Source organism: Lissotriton helveticus, chromosome 4_1 (genome assembly GCF_964261635.1).
Source record: "Lissotriton helveticus chromosome 4_1, aLisHel1.1, whole genome shotgun sequence".
Taxonomy (NCBI): domain Eukaryota; kingdom Metazoa; phylum Chordata; class Amphibia; order Caudata; family Salamandridae; genus Lissotriton; species Lissotriton helveticus.
The window spans coordinates 399,951,982-399,976,295 of NC_136063.1; the positions used below are offsets into that span (position 1 = coordinate 399,951,982).

The 24,314-nt window shown below is 45.6% G+C and overlaps 1 protein-coding gene across 1 annotated transcript in view; it reads right to left on the reverse strand.

The window, feature by feature from the left end:
• Positions 1–23,009, reverse strand: part of ATP6V1C1 (ATPase H+ transporting V1 subunit C1) — a 388,190-nt gene extending 365,181 nt beyond the window's left edge. The window contains exon 1 of the mRNA XM_078686908.1: positions 22,815–23,009. The gene's annotated coding sequence lies outside the window, so the exon portion shown is untranslated. The remainder of the gene's footprint in view (positions 1–22,814) is intronic.
• Between the last annotated feature and the right edge of the window lie 1,305 nt (positions 23,010–24,314).

Sequence of the window (24,314 nt, forward strand, 5' to 3'; positions counted from 1 at the left end):
AAAAACGGTGTTGGATCTAGCCCTGATCTCTTGACTGGGTGAGAGTATTCTGCTTAATTCAGAGACTCTGTCCCTCACCACCCCTTGTTCTACGGAGGAAGGCAGCACCAGTGCAGATGTCCTTCTGTGACTCCTACTGACCTTAGGACCCAGTCTTCGGTCTGAACTATTTCCTCCAGCTGCCCAACCTTCAGGTTCATTGCACTGCATCATACGGCGCATGACACAGCGCTCAAGTGGCTTGACTGCTACAGAGTCTACCTTATTTCCCCCAGAACCTACGAAGCCAAAGGAAAGAGTTACCTCCGCCCTACTGTTGGTCCCGTGTGTAAAACAGACTTGGGCACACTGGCGAAAAAAGCAAGTAAACTCCCTGAAGGCTGTGGAAGGCCACTGCCTCTCAGGAGCCACGATCCCAGCACAAAGGGAACAAGAAGGAAAGCACTAGGCTGCAGGCACTGTCCGACGCACTAGAGAGGCCAGGTTTAAGCTGGTGCAGCCGGTGTGCTCGCCCCTCCGCCCCAGACTACACCAATTATAACCGCAATACCTGGTGCTGAACAAGTTGTTTGCACACTGCAGCTGTAACTGAAACTGCAACCTCCAGGACGCCCAGCTACAAGAGACAACTATTTGAAACTTTCCTGCCGCACTCAAGGAGTCAGAGGAGTCTGCCGAGCGGGGGCGCATTGGATTGTCAGCCGGGCTACTCCAACTGAACCAACCCTCAGGACTAACCCCTTGGTGGACCCAAACCCCACAAAGCTCTGCGGCCCCACAATAGGTTTTCAAAAGGTCTGAAAGTTGCAAAGGCTTCACCTTTACGGTCAAGTTGTGAAAGGGCACCACGACCCGGGACAAGAAAGAAAAAGCTCCAAACATGGTAATCAACAAAAAGCGTCAAGGCCAAACCAGCTTGCAAAAACCAGTTGTTAATCTCACCAGTGGCCCGCATGTTTGAAAGCTATAAAAAGGCCACAAAAACTGGATGTTTCAAAGGACACAGTTGGTGTCATTTTCTCCACCCCAGGTGATGTGAATTTCCTCCCAACTCTTATCTTACCAACTAAAAGTAACAGCCTTCTTCAGAAGCCAAATCAAAATCCTGAGCCCAGTACCTGGCGCTTGGACTAAGGAGTAAAGGTCAAGCAGGAAGAGAACAAAGAGTCTGGTTAGGGTTGATAAGTGACTTGGAGCTACTCTCACTGAGGTTGTCATGCCCATGATCTTCCCTTGGTCAATCGCCATTACAAACACTCCCCAGATTGTTATTAATAAATGGTGCCCCATTTCCAATCGAGGTTAAAGTCAAAATCAACCAAGGGCAACACAGCCTAGACCTACATCCTGTACTGCGAGCCCCACTCGACCACAAAGCAACTGGACTTCTGTAGCTTCAACAGCCATGCCCTGGCTTTGTGTCAGGTTCACCTCAGCACATCCATCATACAAAGCAACTAAAAGAAGGGTGAACTACGCCCCCAGAATTTAACCCCAATAAGGATAGATCAGGGGTCCAACGATGCACACCACCACGAAGAGGGGTGTAATTACAGCAGAAGTACCCCATCTACAAGTAACACTCTACTCTCAACGCCCCAATCCATACGGTTCAAAACGGATGCAGAGGCTCAAACAGAATAATCTGCACAACACAAGAATCATGGGAAAATGTTGCTGAACCTCCCCCTCCATACCCACCAAAAAACACAAGATCTGCAGAAATAACAGGACCCGGTCTGTTTGAGACATTTTATTGAGAACGTCACAGCTGACTCTTGATGCCCTAGCTTACCAGTCAAACAAAATGGATGCTCAAGTGCTTAACCTCATGGCTGAATCAGTTTCAGGAATTGACCAGAAGCTGGCTGATTTAAATTGAGAATCCGAGCACAAAATTACGCAGCCACAACCAACATAGACTGTACTTGCGCACCGGTGGTCAGTAAGCTTGCAACAATCCCAGAGGCTCTGACCACTTTAATAGAAGACCTAATAATGAAACTCAACATCCTGTGTCACAATAATGACCCACAACCGTTAGTGCAATAGGCCTGGGCAAGTAACAGTCACTGCGATCCCACTATAATGAACATTGGTCCACTGGGGAATGATGAATCCACCCAATGCTTAATTCTAACAGAGGTGGTAGGTACTCCTGCTAAAGCTGTGGTTACACAATGGGGGGGGGGTGCCTCAACAAATCTTAACCCCCTCTCCAAGTTCCATCAGAGTCAGTAATGTCAAAGAAATTGAGAAAAAAAACAGCCTAAGGCAAGAAACAAAAAAAGAGCAAGCCTAATAATTGTCCCAAGTATAAGTGCACCTAAGCCAGCTGAAAACATAACTACACTCAAAGAAGAGCAAATACAAACTGACCACAAGGATTCATTCAGGAAATGTAAATCCCTACCCTTATACGACAAAAAACTAGGAAGACAAGCCAGAGGCAGCACCGCTGTCGAAGCTGGTACGGACGACAACCTAGCTCGGTTGACTTTAAGTCACAGAGAATGTAGAGAATCCAGAGGTGAAGACACAGAGTTCATAGAAGCAAGATCAAGGATGCAGGAGTGCTTTATGTTGGTGTCCTGAAGACATCCTGCCTGTGTGGGACTGAGGAAGCACTCCGAGAAAACAGTGGCAGAGGAAGGCCTTACACACAAAAGTGAGCAGAATACCTGGTCTGGCCAAGTAACGACAGGGCAACATGCAGGAACTACAGTGGGTAGAACCCAACAATCCGGTTGGCAATCTAGGGTGCAAGAAGCAACTTGTATTTGAGGAAAGAGTGACTGTCACTTCTGGCAGCGAACTTAGCATCAGGTACCTAAGCCATTTTCACTGAATCCCTTTATATGAAAAATGAGTAGTGCTAGATGCGACTAACACAGGAAGAGATGTTTGCATCAAAGAAAGAAATTGGGTCAGACGGAGGGCTTTCTCTTCCTTGGAAGAAATTATACATAAAACAAGCATTTACAATGCAATAGGTCTCGCCTTCGAAAAAGTGAGAGCTATTGGCATTGTAAATGACAAACTTTTTATTTACGGGTTGGTTTTTAAAACAGATAAATAAATGGCACTGTCATGTACAATGCCAATAGCTTAATCTCTCGCAAATGCGAGACCTATTGCATTTGCGCGCACACACACACAGAGCCACACAAAGACACACAGAGCCATGCAAACACACACACAGAGCCACACACACAGAGCCACACACACATAGCCACACACACATAGCCACACAGCATAGTTCCAAGAGCCAATGTAGTTAAAAAATTACTTGTGAAGAAGCATCCGGGGCACCGTGGAGGCACTGACAGCTCATTTGCTTCATTTTCATTTTGGTAGAATGAAAAAATAGGGGCGCACAATCCAAAGAAAAGTGCGGCCTTGCCTGCTGCTGCTCCTGCGCATGAGTGCACTTCCCACTGAAGGTATCTTAGGCAGTAGACGTCTATCCCCTAACTTCACCTCTAACTGGGGAGCCGCGGGTCAATGAGGCGAACTGAACCACGCGGTCATCTTTGTGTCACGTCCAGGCAGCGGCCATATTTGGTGTAAAAATTATCCAACATCGCTTACAGATGAGAACTTGTAGAGCGCAATTTACCGAACTATTTACTATTTTGAAACCATACGTAGAGATTAGCACGTGCTGCACCCGTCTTTGAACGCTGACATTTCGAAATGGAAGCGAGCCAGCTCAGCGGGTACTGCTTACATTTGGTGAATTCTGGGAGTTGTAGTTCCAGCGGTACTAATTGGCGTGAGGAGTGGTTTATACCTTTGGGGAACAATCTATGGGTGCAGGCAGACACACAGAACTAATCTTGGAGTTGGGGACAGCATCAGCAAAAGCAGGAATGCTTGTTTAGCAAGCAGGAAATACTATGTGCATGCTCGAGTGGAACGGACTCCAGAATAAGATGTAAAATAATAAGATGGCAAGATGGCCGACACCGCTGTGCCTGGCCTGACTTACATGTGTGGTAAAAATGTTATCTTCTTTATGGGGCGAAACAGATGGCCCCATAAAGAAGATAGGAAAGCTTTTACCACACACGTTAGTCAAGAAAGCCAGTCTGAAAAGGATGGGGCTAAAAGAGAAAGAAGTACGTCACTAGGACCTCTTTTCCAATGGGTGTCCACCGTTTAGCATGAACGATGACGCGAGCCAATGGAAAAGAGGGGAGAGGCTTAACCTAGGTAGTGAACCTTACTCAACCTCATTAAATCTCGCCAGCGAGACTGCACCGCTAGCCGAGACCTAAAAAGAAGGGTCAGTCACCAGTGATTCCTAAATCCCCTATTAAGGCTGTGGTGTTAGCAGTTTTCGGAAGACCTGAAAAATCAATTTTCAGGCCAGTAATGGATTTCAACAGGCTGAATTTTTAAAAAGTCAATGCGCTTGAAAACAGGATGGGCAACCTTTAAAGTACATTGGAGAGTGCCAAACGGGAAGCATCTAAATTTGATATTGTGGATTAGAAAATGCTGGCATTGGTGAAAATAGATAATACCCTGGTGTATAAGAGGAGAAATCAATCATCAAAATCAGATACAAATTCTGGAGCTTCAGGGAGGAGGATCGAGCACCCTACACTGAATGTTAGGCTATATGCCAGAGCGGAACAAAGAATTACCTTTCTATAAAAACAAATGCCATAGGATAGAAATGAGCAAAAAGTACATGTGGTGAGAGGGAAGACCATAGTCCAACAAACATATCCTGTACTTTGGAGGTCAGACACAAGCTATAGCTTCTCATAGAAGAGAAGTCAAATTGACAAAGCCATTATGAAGAGCACAAAATTCTTTTGTTTCTGGAATTATTCCCAAAGACTGAGTACAAGCTTTCACAACCAATGAAAAAAAAGTTCCTAGTCCAGGGGCATTGAGAAGGAATGGATTTTTGAGACTCTTTGTTGAGAAGTATAGCCAGATACAGAATTCTTGAAGAAAATTGCATTTATTGAAGAGCACAACACGAGTGTGGTTCCCTCCCAGATGGCCAGCAAACAACTGCCTTCAACTGGATCACCACCACCCAACCACCTCATTTATAATCTTACAGAACAAGCACAGTTCTTTATAGCACATCTCATTCCCTTTCCATAATTAATGAATAAATAATTAAGAGGAAAGAAAAAAATTTAAATAAAAGAGTTCCAGTAAACAATCACTTAAAAAAATAAAATGGCGACTTATTAAACAAAGAGGTTAGGAAAATGTGATTTTGTTTTTAAACACATAATACATCGACGGTCTCTGACATCTTCGAGTTGAATTCCCTTCTGTTTTTCTGAATTCGCTTCTGCATTCATCCAACCTATGAAATCCAAGCACACACTGTTCCATGGTTTTACTAGTTTAACAATTTGACCTACATAAAACTGTATTCTCACTTTAAGCCTTTTGTCTACTCCTTTACACATAACAAAATTCTTTACCCAATAAGTAACTTGGTCATCTAAACCCACCACCAAAACTGCGTTTTCAATAGTCTCTTATTTAAACTTTGTCTCAAATGACCCTGAATCAATTAAATAAGTTTAGACCTTAGCCCTGAAAGTGTTAGTAACCTTCGACCTCTCATGAGTGCATTTTTCCCACAGAGTTATCTTGTTCATAATCTAGATGCAAGACCGTACAGAAGATGAAACGCAACTTTCTTTCCTACTTCCTAAACTCAGGAGTTACACAATCTTTTTTAAAGTAGTATTAACTCCTATTTGCTGCATACACTCCAACAGTTATTTCCTCTTCGCCACTCACATCATCATCTTGAATAGAAGATACAGCTCCTTCACTCCCCTTAGCCATAACAGCTGGTCCATCCACAATTCACCAGATAACCTTGATAAATAATCTGCTTGTACATTTCTCTACCCTTGAATATGTTCCGTTCCATATAAGTATTCTTGCAGCTTAGCCTCAAGTCTAGCAAGCCGTGCGTGAGCCTTTACCAGCTCCACCAACAGCGACACTTTAACCAAGTTTGAAAGTACTCAGCACCGTATGCAGCGGCCAGATCTTTCTGCTTGATCACATAATACTCCGTTTCTGATTCTGTGGGGGTTCTGGAAGCAAACAATACAGTTTTTTTCATTTTCCCATGCTTTTGAGAGAGAATAGCCCCTATGTCAGTGGCTCTCCCATCTACCATAAGAATAGAATTAAACCGGGTGTCAAGAGGTACTAAAATTCCAGCATTACAAATCTCTGCAAAACAACTTTGTCAATATCTAATATTTTCCATTTTATCATAAACTCTCTCCATAAATGTGGAATATTTGTCAATTAGACCCATAAATGATCTAAGTTAACCCTTATTAGAAGACCCATAAATGATCTAAGTTAACCCTTATTAGAAGGAGTAGGAGGTAGATTAATGAATTGTGCCAAATCCATTTTCAGCTTCACCCCTTTACCAGAATTAGTGTAGCCTAAATAATCAACTTCTTCCAAAAATGTCCACTTATTCTTCCTTAAAGTATGCCCTACTTCAGCAATTTTGTTTAACACTCTTCTTAGAACCAAGCTTGGTTGGTCAATCGCTTCTCCAAATACAAAAATATAATCCTGAAAATACACTATATTCTGTATTCCTTTAAATATTTCACCCATCATGCACTGAAAAACACCTGTTGCTAAGGACATGTCAAATGGCACACAACTAAACGATATGTCCATTCCATTGTAATGAAGACATCTGATGATTTGCACTCTTCAAAATTAAGTTCTTCAAAATATTTCCAACCTTTTAGCAACACCACCAATTCATTAATATGAGGTATAGAGAAAGTGTCCACCACAATATTCTGATTTAACGACCTGAGATCAACACAAAATCTCACAAAGTTATCAGATTTCTTTGTATAACTACCGGGAAAATCCAACTTGATTCTTTTACTAGTCAATGACCCCCTTCCATAAGCATTTCTTACAACATTTTCTTAACTTCACTGCAGATCACAATAGGCACTCCCCTCAACTTATGCTGAGCAGACATCACTAAAAATAATTGTATGCACAAAACCTTAAACACACTTTCACCGGGGGGTGGAGGCAGCGGGTCAACTTTCAGCCATATACACCTTCCCTTCAATCTGACGTTTCTCAAACACAATTTTGGCCGGAATAAGTTTCACCCTGAAATCTACCTGGGCGAATATCTTTAGGTTCCAAAAGTACATTCAGGCTCTTTTTCTTCAAACATTTCTCCCGGTATAATAGCGTACCTTGACCCTGAATCCACCATAAGTTGAATCTCACTATTGTTAATTGTGAAAGGTGTTTTTGGTCTATTTTCTTCTTTTCCCCTCAATGTCGCCCCTTAAACTCTAAACTATGTCCATTGCAGTATCAACATGTGATTCCTTCTTCACCACAGCAATCTTACACATATTACCAATCTTACACATTCTTCATAATGTCTGAAACCACCACATTTCCTGCACAACTTGTTAAAGGCGAAACAAGACTGAGTCAGAAACATGATAAGTACTCCCACACGGTTGACAAATGCTGAAAGCTTGTTTAACGATGACAGTATTTTTTGAAGAACGATTTGCTGATTTTAACACTGTTCCTCCTGTATTACTGGCTGAATCTGTGTAATCAATCGCAGACACATCACTACAGGTGTGTCTGTCTTGCTTTTCCATTTCTCGCATGCACAAATCAGACTGTTCCAACACTTTCGCAATAAGAGTGGAATCTTTAAGAGATGGATTCTTAGCAGTCCATACCCACTTCTACATTTTTTGACTCTAACATTGAACGACAAGTTAATCCCATATTAATTCATCTGTCATAGCACCAAATTGGCATTTTGTAGAAAGTTCTCGGACTCCGGCAACAAATTCACCAACTGTTTATAGCACAACATGACAATTTAACTTCCTTAGCAAATCTAATTTCTAATCTCCTCTTGGCCTCCTTCAACTGTTCTTGCATTGGTTGATCATCAGATTTACAAGCGATTGATGGGTACATAAACATATATTGGCCTTTTTTTCCTAGGGTAGTCAACAACAGTGCCGCCTTCCTTGTAGAATGAACATTTTGTCCATCCAGGGCTTCAATATAATTATCAAATATACATATACAATCTGCTCAGCCAATATGAACCTGACTGATCAAGACAAAACGGTGGAGTAATAACAGCTGTCTTTACCAATTCCAAAGTATTTAATGGAATTAGAGCAACAACGAAAAACAAACACAGATATAGAGTCAAATGAAGGTGTGAACATCACTGTATAATCCTGTACTCTACTTTACAACTTGCCCCTCCAGTATGATCGACGTGGTGAGCACATAACAGTACACCCAAACTTTTATACAATTAAAAGGTGTGCACATCTTTTGCCGTATTGCTATTGACGCAGTGTACTCACACTAAGATTCACATTAAAGTGTGCGTATCACTCTAAACACACACAAACCAATTAAAGATGGCCCCATACACTGAAACTTTGCGTTGTGTGCATTGCGCTGCATCACAGCGCACACCACAGGAGCATAAGAGAGTCTGAACGCTGAACTTAACCATGCCACCAATCTCACGCCTAACAACTCTCCAGGCATGTGACGAATGTCTTGCACTGGGTCCAATTCATGCTGGATACTCTTCAAGACAAGGAAGGTAAGTCTCGCACCAACCTGCCCACAAATAGCAAGCAGGCAAATATTTGGTAAAATGATCTCCCCAGATGGCGATCGTAGCACAACTAAGTACTTCAAATCTCCCAAATATCGCCTTGGAGAATACTAGAAATGAAGGTCTCTGCCACGCACAGCAGGACCCCTAAATGGCGTCAACATTTGTGAAGTCTTTCAACCATCTTAGTGTGTTGAGCCGCTCCCTGGCAAAATCGTCGCCAAATTTGTGGAGAAGTGCAGCCAGATACTTAATTCTTGATGAAAACTGAATTTATTGAAGAGCACAACACAGGCGTGGTTCCCTCCCAGCTGGCCAGGTAAAAACTGACACTAACTGGAACATCACCATCCAACCACCTCATTTGGAACCTTACAAAGGTTCTAGTCTTACCAAACAAGTACTGTTCTTTATAAACACTCTGAAAATGTGGATGAACATTTTCACACTGTGAATACCATGACTGACAACAGGCATGACGAGCTGTGGTAGGTTCATAGCTGCAAACCTTTAAATATCTTCAATATCTATAAAATGTGCTAGACCCCACAACAAGCTCTTACATATACTCTAACAGCATGCCAATGTTCTGCCGGTCTGTAGGTGACCATTTGAGATGGGAACATTGACTTGCTGTTCCCTTTACACTCCGTCCTTTAAAGTCTTGTCCTCTGCAACAATGAGTGGAAAGTGGGAATAACATTGCATTCAGTGATTATGTTCTGTGTGACACGTTACTGTGTATCACTAGGTCTAAATAATGAGGTTTGCAGTAGTTTGCTCAACTGAAGAGTTTGAGTTCTGCAAGAAAAGACAGTTATAGGACATTCCATTGATTGTGTTCCGTACAGGCTCACTGTTGCTGGCTAGCTGAAAAAGAGATCATCATCCTTGTGGTTATCCGCAATTAAATTCTGATTTTTGCAACCTTTAAGACAGACAATTTTCATTTAGTCAGAAGCGCAGACAGAACTTAATATTCCGGTCTGGACACCTTGATTCATCTTCCAGACAAATGTTACTCAAAATGTAATCTTGAATTGGAGTTTGTGATTGGATCACCTAGGTCAATGCACACACACACACATTGTATTAACTACAGGGCTAATAAGGCAGATCATTGTTATATGCCACTTGAAACCGTGCAACTAACCGTTTTAGATGTCCTGATTCTAACTTAAGGTCTTTGATTCCTAGGAGTCTACTAAAGTGCTATTCCCAAGATTTCCAACCAGTCTAAACAGCCAGCATAGCAGAACGGCACGATTCATTAGCTCTCGCATACTAGACAGCGCAAGAGGTCAGTTTGCCAAAAGATCTATAATCAGTTTATAGTAGCCCTAGAGCCTGCCCATTATTTAACAGTGGCTAGCTTTTATTGTCGCTCACATTTGCTTGTTTTTCACTTGTTGGATTATGCAGGCTTTCCTTTCTATTCTTGTGTTTGTCTCTCTTCCTCTGGAGCACAGGCTCTTTACTTCTGCTCTTCCACAACTTCCTTTTTAGGCACTTACTTAACCAAAAAGTACTTAGAGTGGAAGTATTTTCTAGCTGCCTCCCTCATATACTTAGTTTCTACCCTCTGCCATGCTCCGTGTTCCTCTCCCATTCATGTGCTTCTTGGCCTCAATGTTGTACTTTCCTTTGTTTGCTTCTCTCCACACACTGATTTCTTGCCCCAGTGCATCTATCCCGGCACGTTCCCCTCTCTCGTCCATGTTGTGTATTTCGTCTACCTGTGCCCTCTGTATTGCTTCCCTCATCCACTCTCTGCCACCTCCATTAGGTAAATAAAAATAAAAACACCTGTCTCATCTTGTGGGTGCAAGCTTGCACGTACCTACAAAATGAAGGAGACGTGTCATTGTGCTTTTTTGGGTGTTCCTCTTTAACCATGCTGCACAACATCGTGGATGTTGTAGATAGAGCACGGCTAAAAACAGATGGCAAGGTCAACGGGTACCAAAGGCGAAACCTAATGGCTTTACCAATGCTTGTTTTCGCATACACTGTAGAATAATAATCATTGTATTTTTGCGAGTATCCAGCGTTGTTAGAAGGTTTCTCTCATGAATGCTCATTGAACCATTTTGCTAGCACGAATCAATCCTGCTATAGTGGAATAAAGTATTCTTTCCCATGTAGTTCTAAAGTGTTCCTGTAACCTCTCCTTCCATAAATATTCTTAGATACCAAGGACGAGAAATGGGTCTGTAATTAGCTGGGTCTCCAAGGCCTATGTCAGCTTTATATGAGGGGGTTATTATACTATGTTTTAACAGATCCGGTTTTGTGCACTTGGAACACAATGTATTCGCTTGATCCAAGCTTGTATGAATTAACCTCGCTAACAAAACGGTGTGTATATTATACAGCATGTTAGCCAGCCTCTCAAGAGCCTGCTTCTGAAGGGAGAGGGAACAAGTCATTAAATAGCTGTAACTCCCAGGCCAAGTACAATACCCACAGTCTGTCCTAACTGATAACCAACAGCACTTCACATGCTGAGTCCACAGTTGTCATGGAAAAAAGGAAAACTACAAATCCCAAAAGGTAGATCACTGGGATCAACTGATCATACTGCACGGACAGTGGTGGTTGCCTGCTGCACATTCTCCCTTCCCCAACTGAAGAGAGTCTTGGGCAGTCGTGATTCAAACGAGGGGGCTTCACGGCAAGTAAATTATTTAGACTGCTTCAAAAAAGATCATTTTTTTTAGCAAAAGTGTTTCTGTCCGGTAATCAGCTATTCAAGTACAGGAGAACCCCACTAAACCTTACAGTCAAAGACAGGTTTTTGTCGGATTATCTAATCTAATGAACTGATTATTAAAACCTCAGATTTTGAGCTTTGGCTCAATGGAATTTACTTGAATCGAAATGTCTAGACCACCACTTGTAGTCCAAATATAATAAAAACACCATCAGAAAGGCTGATGGTGGCTTATACCGTCTTGTCATTCCAGAGACTGACCAGTTGTGCAGAGAATAGATAAACCAATTACCTGAACAGCCTCAAGAATTAAACTATCAAGCACAGCCATGCCAAACTGCAGAATAGTGCTTGATGCAAAATGTCCACCAGTAGTTCCTTCTTGTTGGCATTGGCATACAACCCTCAAGAGAATCCCATCCTTTTCCCTCTATAACATCCTCCCAACTCATCCACAAGCTTAAATCGGACACGGACATTTTAATTTATCAATGGACACCACTAGCAGCCTATTACTCTGCAAAAGAGGAGCAGCAGCATAAAAAAGGGAGAAACCAAAAGCAATTCTATAAGCAATAAACTATAAAATTAGAAAGTAACAAAGCAATTGAAGTGTCTTGTTGAGATAGTTCATAACACTATGTTATCAAGAGTATGACTTATAAATATTAATACATTTACAAAAATGGTAAGAATAGCAAAGGAGAGTTGACCAGAATCAAGGAAACAGTTCACAATAAAAAATAAAAAAAAGGAAACGTGAAGAAGAGTAAGAGTACCTAGAGGTAAAAGTTAATATCTCTTAGAGAAGAGGGTCACTACTCCTGAAACTCATTAAAATGATGCAATGAAAGCTGAAAGAAGTTTAACAATTCGTTTATTACACTATGCCCAGTGGCTTTCAAAACGCTCATTAAGTACGTAAACCTGGGGCACTAGAGTGCCACAAACCATTTTGGCAGTTCTAATGTGAGATTTGTGGCTCTTCCACTCTAACTCATCAAAACCCTTCAGTTACCCTGTTGCCTAAACCTAACCAATACCTCCCAGATCCTCGCAACACGAGTCAATCAATCAATCAATCAATCAATCATAACATTTGTATAGCGCGCTACTCACCCGGAAGGGTCTTTGGGGAGGGGTCCGCTACTGCTCGAATAGCCAGGTCTTGAGTTGTTTCCTGAAGGCGAGATGGTCCTGTGTCCGCCGGAGGTGGATGGGGAGGGAGTTCCATGTCTTGGCTGCCAGGTAGGAGAAGGATCTTCCTCCGGCGGTGGCCCTTCAGATGCGTGGTACGGCGGCGAGGGCGAGGCTTGTAGAACGTAGCTGACGGGTGGGCGTGTAGAAGGTCAGGCGGTCGTTGAGGTACTTGGGGCCCAGGTCGTGGAGAGACTTGTGTGCTTGGGTGAGGAGCCTGAACGTGATCCTTTTGCTGACGGGGAGCCAGTGCAGGTCCCTCAGGTGGCCGGAGATGTGGCTGCATCGGGGGATGTCCAGGATGAGTCGGGCAGAGGCGTTCTGGATGCGCTGGAGTCTTTTCTGTAGTTTGGCTGTGGTTCCCACGTAGAGGGTGTTCCCGTAGTCCAGTCGGCTGGTGACGAGGGCCTGGGTGACCGTCTTCCTGGTTTGGGTCGGGATCCATTGGAAGATCTTTCGGAGCAGGCGCAGGGTGTTGAAGCACGATGAGAACACGGCGTTGACTTGTCTGGTCATCGAGAGGGAAGAGTCCAGGATGAAGCCCAGGTTGCGTACGTGGTCTGTCGGCTTGGGGGCGGTGCCCAGGGCGGGGTGCCACCAGGAGTCGTCCCAGGCGGAGGGCGATGGTCCCAGGAGGAGGACTTCCGTCTTGTCTGAGATCAGTTTCAGGCGGCTGTTCTTCATCCATTCGGCGACATTTTTCATCCCTTCGTGCAGGCTCGTTCTGGTGGTGGCGGGGTCTCTGGTGAGGGAGAGGATCAGTTGGGTGTCGTCGGCGTAGGAGATGATGTTGAGGTTGTGCTGGCGTGCGATGGTTGCGAGAGATCTCATGTAGACGTTGAAGAGGGTGGGGCTGAGTGATGATCCTTGTGGTACTCCGCAGATGACTTTGGTGGCCTCGGATCGGAACAGGGGGAGGCCGACTCTCTGTGTTCTTCCGGCGAGGAACGAGATGATCCACTCCAGAGCCTTCTCTTGGATCCCGATGTTGCTGAGGCGTTGGACTAGAGTGCGGTGGCAGACGGTGTCGAACGCTGCAGAGAGGTCCAGGAGGATGATGGCTGCTGTTTCCCCGTTGTCGAGCAGGGCTCGGATGTCATCGGTGGCTGCGATGAGGGCGGTCTCGGTGCTGTGGTTGGCTCGGAAACCGGACTGCGAGGGGTCGAGGGATCCGTTCGTCTCGAGGAAGGCTGCAAGCTGTCTGTTGACGGTCTTCTCGATGACTTTGGCAGGAAAAGGGAGGGGCGGAAGTTCTTGAGGTCGTGGGGTCCGCTGTTGGTTTCTTCAGTAGGGCGTTGAGCTCGGCATGCTTCCAGCTCTCCGGGAAGGTGGCGGTGTTGAAGGAGGTGTTGATGACGTCCCGGAGTTGGGGTGCGATGATGGAGTCGGCCTTGTTGAAGATGTGGTGGGGGCAGGGGTCGGTTGGAGATCCGGAGTGGACGGTGTTCATCGTGCGGGCTGTGTCTTCGGTGGTCACCATGGTCCAGGTGCGGAGGGTGGCGGTGGGGTGCGTTGGTTCGACGGTTGGGTGCGTGGGTGGTGCGTCAAAGCTGTTGTGGATGTCGGCGATCTTGCGGTGGAAGAACAGGGCGAGAAAGTCGCAGAGATCCTGTGAAGGAGTGATGTGGTTGTTGCCGGTGCTGGGGTTGGAGAACTCCTTGACGATGCTGAAGAGCTCCTTGCTGTCGTGGGCGTTGTTGTCCAGTCGTTCTTTCAGTGATTTCTTCTTGGTGGTGCAGATGAGCTGGTGGTGCTTGCGGGTGGCGTCTTTGAGGGCGGTCATGTTGTCTGTGGTCTGGTCGAGGAGCCAGGCTTTCTCGAGGGTGCGGCAGTTCTTCTTGGAGTCCTTGAGTTCTTCGGTGAACCAGGAGGCCTTTTTGCTTCTGGGTCTGCTAGGAGGGTTCTTCAGTGGTGCGAGGTCGTCGGCGCAGGCGGTCAGCCACTGCGTGAAGTTGCGGGCTGCTTCGTTGGGGTCCGTTGTGCTGGCGGGTGGGTTCTGGCTGAGGCAGATGGTGAGCTGGTCGGTGATGATCTTGCTCCAGCTCCTGTGAGGAACCTGTTGCGGGTGGCGGTGGGTCGTGGTTCTTCTGAAGCTGAAGTGGACGCAGCTGTGGTCGGTCCAGTGAAGTCCGGTGGAGTGGCTGAAGGTGATGTGCTTGCTGGATGAGAAGACGGGGTCGAGCGTGTGGCCTGCGTAGTGAGTGGGGGTGTTGACCAGTTGCTTGTGTCCGAGGTTGGCGAGGTTGTCCAGCAGGGCGGCGGTGTTGCGGTCCTTGTTCTCCAGGTGGAAGTTGAGGTCACCTAGGAGGATGTAGTCAGCGGAGCGGAGGGCGTGCGGGCTGATGAAGTCCGTGATGTCGTCGCTGAATTGTGCACGTGGTCCGGGGGGGCCTGTAGACGAGGGTGCCTCTGAGGGTCGTCTTTGGGTCGGTGTGTATCTGGAAGTGGAGCTATTCGGCGGCGGTGAAGGTGTCGTCGTAGTCAGTTGTGATGCGGATGGTGTTCTTGTGTACGATGGCGATGCCTCCTCCAGTCTGGTTGACGCGGTCTCTCCGGATGATCTTGTATCTGTCTGGGATGGCGATGGCAATGTCGGGCGCTGAGGAGGCGTTCATCCAGGTTTCCGTGAAGAAGGCGATGTCTGGTGAGGTTGTGTCGAGCAGGTTCCAAAGTTCGATGGCGTGTCTGTGGAGGGAGCGGGTGTTGAGCAGGATGCACTTGAGGTGGCTGTTGTTGGTGCTCGGCTCAGTGGTTGCGGTGCAGGTCCGGAGGCAGGTGAACTTGCAGGCTTGACAGGTGAAGGGTCCTAGGGTGCATCTCGGGGTCGCTCGGTGGCAGGCTCTTGGTCGGTCGGGTTTGAGTGCGATGAGGGTGGCGGCGTCGTAGGTCCGTCGGGGGCCAGGGGTCCTGGCACTGGGCGCGGTCCAGGCACAGACAGGCGCAGACGGGCGCAGACGGGCTTGCCTTCGGCGCACAATTGGCGTTCCCGCTGCGCGTCAACGCTGTGCGTGCGTGGGGGCGTCATAAGAAGGGAGCCGGGAGGGAGGGTCCGCTGGGTGGCGGGAGCGTGAGAGCGAATCGGCTGTCGGGGGGGCGGGGCCGCAGGGAGGCAGAGGCGGGAAAATAGAGTGAGGGCTGGCAGCGGCTCAGCGGCGGCTGGGGCGCCTGTAGGAGATGCGGTCGGCGTGGAGAAGCGGCAAAAGCAGGTAGTAGGGGCAAGAGGAGCGTGGGGGCGACCAGGCCTGTTAAAGGCGCAGTGGTCGCTCCAGAGATGGTGGCAGGGTCCCTTTAAGAAGGGAGCCGGGAGGGAGGGTCCGCTGGGTGGCGGGAGCGAATCGGCTGTCGGGGGGGGCGGGGCCGCAGGGAGGCAGCGGCGGGAAAATCGAGTGCGGGCTGGCGGCGGCTCAGCGGCGGCTGGGGCGCCTGTAGGAGATGCGGTCGGAGTGGAGAAGCGGCAAAAAGCAGGTAGCAGGGGCAAGAGGAGCGTGGGGGCGACCAGGCCTGTTAAAGGCGCAGTGACTTTCATAATGCTGAAAACAGCACAACAGTGCAAGTGCAGCCATCAATCAACATGTGCCGCACAACATTTGGAGAGCAGGTTCGGAGGTCCAAAGATTACAATGGCATAGCTGGTTAAGCCAATGCTCTGGCAGTGATTGGGCTCTGTGTTGGTCAGCTGATCTTAGACACCTGAACTGGAGGGAACCTGAGAAGGAGACAGCAGCCCATGGACAGTGAAGAGCTTCAGTTTGTGACAGGAGAGCTAGGGGCCATTGGAGTGCCAACAACCTGATTGGCTGGATGGACCGTTCTACCCTTTGCCTGCTAACAGGCTTGGTGGAATGTCCCTTAAGAGCCAATGCAGGCTCAGGGAGAGGCCAGTGAGGGTAAAGCGAACCAAATAGCACCCGCTCGAGTGCTGCCAGGTGAATGGATTGCACTCATAAGTAAGGAGTCTCCGCAGCAGTGACCGTTCCAGTCACAGGAAGGGCAGAGTATGCCGCAGCAGGTTCCATCTACCTGGAAACATTATGCACTATACCCATATGTGACACTAAATATATATATATATATATATATATATATATATATATATATATATATATATATATATATATATATATATATATATATATATATATATAAAGGAAGATTTATTGACTTTGGGCAGGAATACCATCCAGTTGGTTAAAGAACTGTGAAGTCTCTGTGTGGCTACATTATTGGGACTACCAGTACCATCATGCCACGGTGTTAACGCCCACTGGGGCGGGGACTCTTTACAAATAAAAAGGAGTTGTTCTTACAATGGTGTTTCCTGCCTTTATGCTGCCAGTGAACAAGAGCTGCGAATAGCTCGAAACGCGTATGGCATTTGGGATGTGTGCAGGCTGCTAATCCTTTTGCCGCCTGTGAAGTGGTGTGTCTTTTCCCCCAACGTGTGTGGCATCTCTCAAGGGCAATCTTGGTGTATGTGTGTGTATATATATATATGTATATATTTATTTATTTATTTTTTACTAGCTATATTGTTTTTCAAGAGCAAAAATAGCTTACAATGATCAATATCCAACAGTTAATCGGTCATAAATGTGCACGTTATAGTGAAACATTTTCGCATAACCCAATAAAACCTAAAGCTTACACTTCCAAAATCATTTGCCATGGTTTTTTTTTAGTCATCATCCTGATCGCAGGTGTAGTGTGTGTCAAAAAGCTAAATATAATACATCATCATAGCATGATAATGTAGATGCAAATGAAAGAAGGGAAATATTGTCGAAAATACAAACATATGGAAAAGCGATGCAGACTCACTACTACATAAATTTGTTAGGCGCGATCCAACAAGCCAACCAATATACGATATAGGAACTGGCATCAGTGTTTATACTCCAGATTAGTGACATATGAGGGCACACTTATATGGCAGGCTTAACTAAATCATTCAGCAAGGAAAGGCAAGTTATGCAAAAAGAAATTGCACATTATTACAAAAGTATGGTCAGTTTTCATGGTCCGTAAATACCGCCAACCACAGGTTTTCCGAGCACTTGCTGTACAATCTAGACACATGCCGTATGCACAGCCTTCATACGTATCACACACATGATGAAGGCAAAGGATCTGGGCTCTGACTGTATGGGCTTTCACCAGTCTCCCCAAAGAGACAGTTAAAATGGTCTGTGCTCCTGACCTACGAATTAGTTGCCACTATTGCCAGTCCCTGCATACCCTAGATTGAGAGGGGTGGTGGTCCACCCACCTTCACTCAGAAAAGGAGGACGTTGTAGGTCTCCCAAATCATCAGAGCACATCTATGAAGAATAGTAGCAAAGAAAAAAGATGGAGCATGTCAAGTGGACCTGTATAATTATTTCGTTCACTGAAGGAAAAAAATACAGGTCCAGCCAGAAAAAAGCTGACCACGTGACAGCGCAGATTTTCCAAGCCACCGAGAAAGCGTTCGACCCAACATGCACTGTGGGAGAAAAAAATGGGGGGAAAGTACCACACATTGCAGTTATCACAGAGGAACCAATGTTTGAGCCATTTATAAACTAACGTTAACAAGAGATGATGATAGCATTAAAAAAAAAAACAATGTTTTAAGAATAGTAATAATAATTTTTATTTTCGATAGATCATCCGTATGACAAACAAAGATACATTACAATGGCAGCATCCATTGATAAAAAGATAGAGAAAATATTGGAAAAAAATATTCAAAAAAGACAGAGGGTTTGTGATGATGAGAGTTTTTGGACCACAGAAGAGGTGGAGGTGGTGGCTGGAACTTCCACTCAAGAAAAAAAGGGTCAAAAAAGGAGAATTTTGGATGCAAATAAAAAGGGAAGAGAACGTAAGGTTCACAAAGGAGACACTATGAAGGCGAAAAAGAGAGCAAAGAAGGCGCAGAAGATGAAACATACTACTGTGGCATGCGACAAGCTCCAGTGGGGATGTAGAACTAATATGTAGTTCTAGTCTGGAGGATTCGGACGTGGAGGAGGTTCCACTTAAAAGGAGTAAATTGGTGGAAAGAGATATTAAAATTGAAGAAAATTTGATTTTTGATCCTCAAGGTGAGGAAATGTTTGACCCTTTATTAATACAACACCCTTTGTCGCCCCAATGGGCTCCGGTGGAGCACGTGGCCAAGTATGTTCATTTTTGGATTAGAAGAGAGATACCAAAGGAAGTGAGGACACGAATAAAAAGTGAGTGTCCAAGGCCTTGTTTGGACAGTAAGGTGGCCCACACACCAGAGCTAGATCAAAAGATGCTGGCTTTGATCAACAAGTCAGGAAAAGATCCTAGAAGGGGACTAGAGAAGGGTTGAAAAGGGTGCCAAGACAGGCTATTGGATGTTTTGGGCCCTTTAATGAAAATTTTCGACATATGCGAGGAAGCGCATACTAATATTGGGATTGATGTGGCGGAGTTGCGCCAGTAGATCCAAAGGGCTATATGCCTTTTGGGGAATGCTAATACAGCATTATGTATTGAAAGGAGAAAATCAATCTTGTTTAAGATTGATCCAAAATTGGTGGATTTGGCTAGTAAGGAGCCAGGGGAACGTTGTGAAGGTTTGTTATTTGGGGACGATTTTGTTAAAGACATGTCCCGTTATGTAAATACCTTTAGTTCCCTTGAGAAGGCACAGAAAGACATCAGGAGAGTTTTTGGAGTGGCCGGGCGAATGCGGAGTCGATTCCCCGGCCGAGGGCAAGGTTTGTCGAGAGGAAATTTTGGTAGAGGTAGACCCTACAGTTCAGGATATGGATCAGGTTTTTATGGTTTGAGAGGAGGTCAAGGGAATTTTTTCCCTCAGAGACAGAGAAGCAAAGGAAGAGGCATGCGCTCTGAGCGAAGAACAAGAGGGGCCTCAGGTAAGCAACTTACAAGACCCTACTTCTATCCGAATAAAGTTGGGCGGCAGACTAGCCCTATTTGTTTCGAGATGGAGGGAGATTACATAGGATCCTTGGGTTTTACAGACATTTGTTAGTTACAGAATAGATTTTGTAGAAATTCCAGTTCAGGAGAGGGTCCCAAAAATCTTGAGGTTTTCAAAGGAAATGGAAGATATGGTGACAAAAGAGATAGAAGCTCTGGAGGAAAAAGGTGCAATAGAGGAAGCAAAGATTGTAAGAGCAGGAATTCATAAGCAATATATTTTTAGTGGAAAAAAAGGAAAAGAAAATGCGTCCTGTGATAAATTTAAAGGAATTGAACGACTGGGTCATGTGCAATCATTTCAAAATGGAGGGAATACATATGTTGAAGGATCTGTTGAGGAAAGGAGATTGGTTAACAAGGTTAGATTTGAAGGATGCATATTTAACAATACCAATGTGCAGGGAACAAAGATTATCTACAGTTCAGGTGGAAAGGGAAGTTATGGAGATTCAAAAGTCTCCCATTCAGTCTGACGTCAGCTCCTTGGTGCTTCACGAAAGTGATGCGTCCGGTGGCAGCTTGGTTAAGGTCAAGAGGGATTTGTTTAATTGTGTACCTGGACGACTTTTTGATCATGGCAGAAGAGATGGTTCTGGCGAGGGAACAAACAGATTTCGCATTCAGAGAGCAGTTGGCCTAACGGCTAGGGCGCTCGACCTCAGACCTGGGGATCTGGGTTCGAGTCTCGGTAACGACGCCAAAACCTCCTGTGATTCTGGGCAAATCACTTAATCTCCCTGTGCCTAAAATGAATGTGTGTCCGTCCTCATAACGTAACTGGTGCTATGTAAAGCGCTCTGATACCTGATTCGGTTCGGTCTAGTTCGCGCTATATAAAACTCTGCAAAAAAAAAAAAAGAGTGATATAGATTTTGGGTTTTGTAGGGAACAGAGAAAAGTCATGTGTGGTTCCCCAACAGGAGATACAATTTTTAGGTTTTCAGATTCAGACGTTGGACTGTGTATTGAAGTTGCCAATGTTGAAAGTGAAGACTATCAAGAAGGAGGTGAAGAGGGCAATGGATTCGGAATGCATCTCATTGAGACAGTTAGCTCGGTTGCTGGGTCTGTTGTCTGCGCTGATTCAGGCGATTTTTCCAGCTCATCTTCATTACAGAGCATTACAGAGATTGAAAGGGTATCACTTGAGGAAAGGAGCAAAGTATTCTCAAAGGTTATGGCTGAATCAGGATTAAAGGGAAGAATTGAATTGGTGGATGATGAATTTGGAAGCATGGAATGGCAGGCGCTATTTGGAGAGGTGCCAGAGATAGAGTCGGATGCGAGTCTTCATGGTTGTGGAGCAAGATGTGGTTTGATAATAATGCATATTTGCCTCTGTGCCTTTATTAAAATCATGATTTTCTACTCGTTACTAAATGTTGAAAATCTGCACTCTCCAGTCTTCAGGACGCCACGAGCTGATGGTGCGGGGAATGATGATAGTATGGCAGCCATATTAGGGGTTGAGGAGACCATCGCTGCGCACCTCTGTGATTCAGCTTCCCCCAGGCTGCATCGCTCAACTGACCCTCAGTGAAGAGGTGAAGTGCTCCTCCTCCATGATGCAGTGCTGGGGGACACCGGGAAGGTTTTTCCGCTTGAGGCACGTAGACTACAGCCTGGCTTGCTCCCCACTATGTAGCACGTCCGTGGGGACAGGACTAGCCGTGGGGCCCTTGGATGTTGTTTGGACTTATCTTTGATCTAACCAACCAGCCAAGATTATAATGTTATGCTATATAATATCATTATGTTATGTCTATATTCTTTGCGCCACTTCCAGCCAATACTGACAGATTATATCTGCACTCAGTTTAGATTTGCTCATCTTTTGTAAACACCATTGTGATGTTTTCGATAAGGGTGGCCACCCTGTGGAATTCCCTCCCTCTGTACTTGCGCTCGGAAGCAAGTTTTTTACGGTTTCGTAAACTCTTGAAAAATTTTTTGTTTCCTGCCTGATTTCTTGTGCTGGTATGACGTCGCTCTGCTCTGGATGAGCGCGGGGATGCCTAATGGTAACCAGGCGCTATATTAAAATTCGTAATAATAATAATAATAATAATAATAATAATAATAATGTTTTCCTTTTGTGTTTAGACTCATGTATCTGTTTTTTGTATCTTATATGTAATCCATGTCTTTATGGAACGCAACTGGTTCTATTGTAAAGCACTCTGGCACCTTCAGTAAACTACACGCTATATAAAAACGCATAAATAAATAAGAACGAGGAAGTTACAGGGATTGAGAAACACATCATGTGAGGAACCTGCAGGAGCTAGGAAATGCACGAAATGAAATGAAAAGAAATACCATCATTTGTAGCGCACAACTACCTCCGGAGAGGTGTGCCGGCGCTAGGGGCAGTCGGGAAGATTAAGCAAACTATTGCAAAGTCACATGGTGCTGGGCTAACCGGGGCTATCGCCCAGAGTCGCATGGTCCTGGGCTAATCTGCCGCCAGGGATCGAACCGTGAACCCTGTGGTCCGGAGTCAGGCATGGAACACCAGCAAGTACATAGCATCACGTGTAAAAGCAGCTGTGCCCATGTACCGTGCATTTGGTACCTGGGAGCACCACGGACTCGGCAAATGGACGTGTGGCATCAAAGCAAGGAACAGTAGGCGCTGATAATTGATGATGCAGAGAGTGGCTTCACTCGAGGACGTAGAGAAACAACGTGACAATATCAGAAGGTACTGAGAGATTCATGGCGTGGTATATGTGAAACAACAGCGGGGTGCGAGAGACACTGTAGCATTATTGAAGGTCTGTCTGGCATCACGTGAGGACGCGGCAGAGACGAGTAACGCGGTGCATCACGTGATGATGCAGAGAATGCTTGGAAATGTACAGTGTTTGGTCACGTGAGGTAAGAGCAGCAAAACACACAATCGCCAAATCATAGCTAGACTTAGCCAGCCTTTACATTTGCGCTTCAATTTAAAGGGCAGAAACACACACACAGGACACAAAATCCACAATGAACGCGGCAGACAATGCATCAATACAAAATGCAACCAGGTTCCATCCTAAAGATTCATACAGGGCAGTGCCAAGCACCGAGGCACTTTAAAATGGACAGTGACAGGGTACCAGCCCTGCACACCTGCGCTCAGCACCTCATCACGAGCACTGGAGCCAGAGCTCAGCTGTGGGCGGAGGGATCAGCTAGCCCCGCCCCTGTGGAGGGGCTGAGCTGCCTTTTGAGGTGGGGGCGCAGACTGTGCGCAGGGGGGTGTTCTGCAGGTGAACTCACCGTCCTCGTAGTGGCCCCCAGCGGCGGCGGGGCCCGGAGTGGGCTGTCAGTACAGGAGAAGGCCGATGGAAGCGGCAGCCCTGAGCCCTGCGCACACAACTGACAGTCTGCAGCGGCGGCGCAGGGTGGAGTTTGGGGCCCGAACCGCGGTTCTCGTGAGCGACTGACGTCTGGGAGGGGACATCCGGAAGTGACGTTATCTACGCTGTAGAGGCTGGATGGCTGTCGGCGGCGGACGGCTTTCAGAACCTGGGATTCGGTCACTCTAAGGTCGCAGTTGGAGAGACCTGATGCTGATCCAAATATGAAATACGTAAACTCAGCCTGAGCTGCCGGGTCTTTAAGTTTTTCGAAATATCGTAGAATTGAGTCTCCAACTGATCCTCACACTCACGCATTCCAACTCTCCATTCTCACGCGCACCAACATTCTACTTATGGCTGAGCAGCAAGACCTACAACTAGTCCACTACAGTTATCAATTTAGGCTCTGCGGTAGCATTTGAAAATATTCTTGCTGCTTAGTATGTTGAGGTCAGCCTCAGAAGGAGCACCCAGTGCGCTTCGAGCAGCCTTTTGGTCTAGGGACCCATTTTACTTCCTTGCATCGTTGGCCCTTGTGCTCTTCATACCTTCTTGGTAAATTATCTCTGCCCGGTTTTCACTTTGCCTGTGTGCAACATTTACATGTTTTCACGGTGCTCACGTGTGACAGTTCGCTCATTTATTTGTGACACACTGAGTGATGGACACTCCAAGACACTTCATGAGAATTAGAACAATGTATCGTCGTGATTTTTTTCAGGATTACTTGTTGAAATTACTATAATTGCTATTCGCTCTGTGTGTATATATATATATTGTTCTTGTTTTAAGTATCAATAAATGGTATAAAAAAACTTACAGAAATTACTACTTTTGTGCAATGAAGGGGTCTAGAACCTGCTACTGCCCCCTTTGAATAATGTAATGGCTTCAAATTGCAAAATGTGAAGTACGCATGAATATAAGGCCTGGATGTACCCAAAGTGGCTTGTAAATAAGGCCCAAGCCTACTACCAATCCCAGCTATCTTGGACTTGGCACTCATGCTTCCCCCTTATCCGCTGCTGCTACGTATTAATATCTCCATATAATAAGGAGTAATAACTATAGTAATGGTATTAATTTTATTGATCGCCGATAGATAAAAGGCAGAGTAGACCCTACCAGGATTCCAGCCTTTGACCTCCAGTTTGTGGACCACTCTGCCATAGTTGGGGTAGCTCAGTCAGTGAGTTTCAGAAGGTGTGAATTGTACATTTTTCAACTAAAAAACAGTGTGCTGAAAGGTGGAGGGATAACTACGTTTTGGGGTACACTGTTCCCATGAGGAACCGTTTCAATACTGATTTGCATTAGGTGGGCCTCTGTCTAAGTTACTGGTAAGTTAAAACCTTCTAGTCAAACAAGGACAACGAGACAAACCAACAAAGGCATAGCAGACCAGACTCTGGCCCTC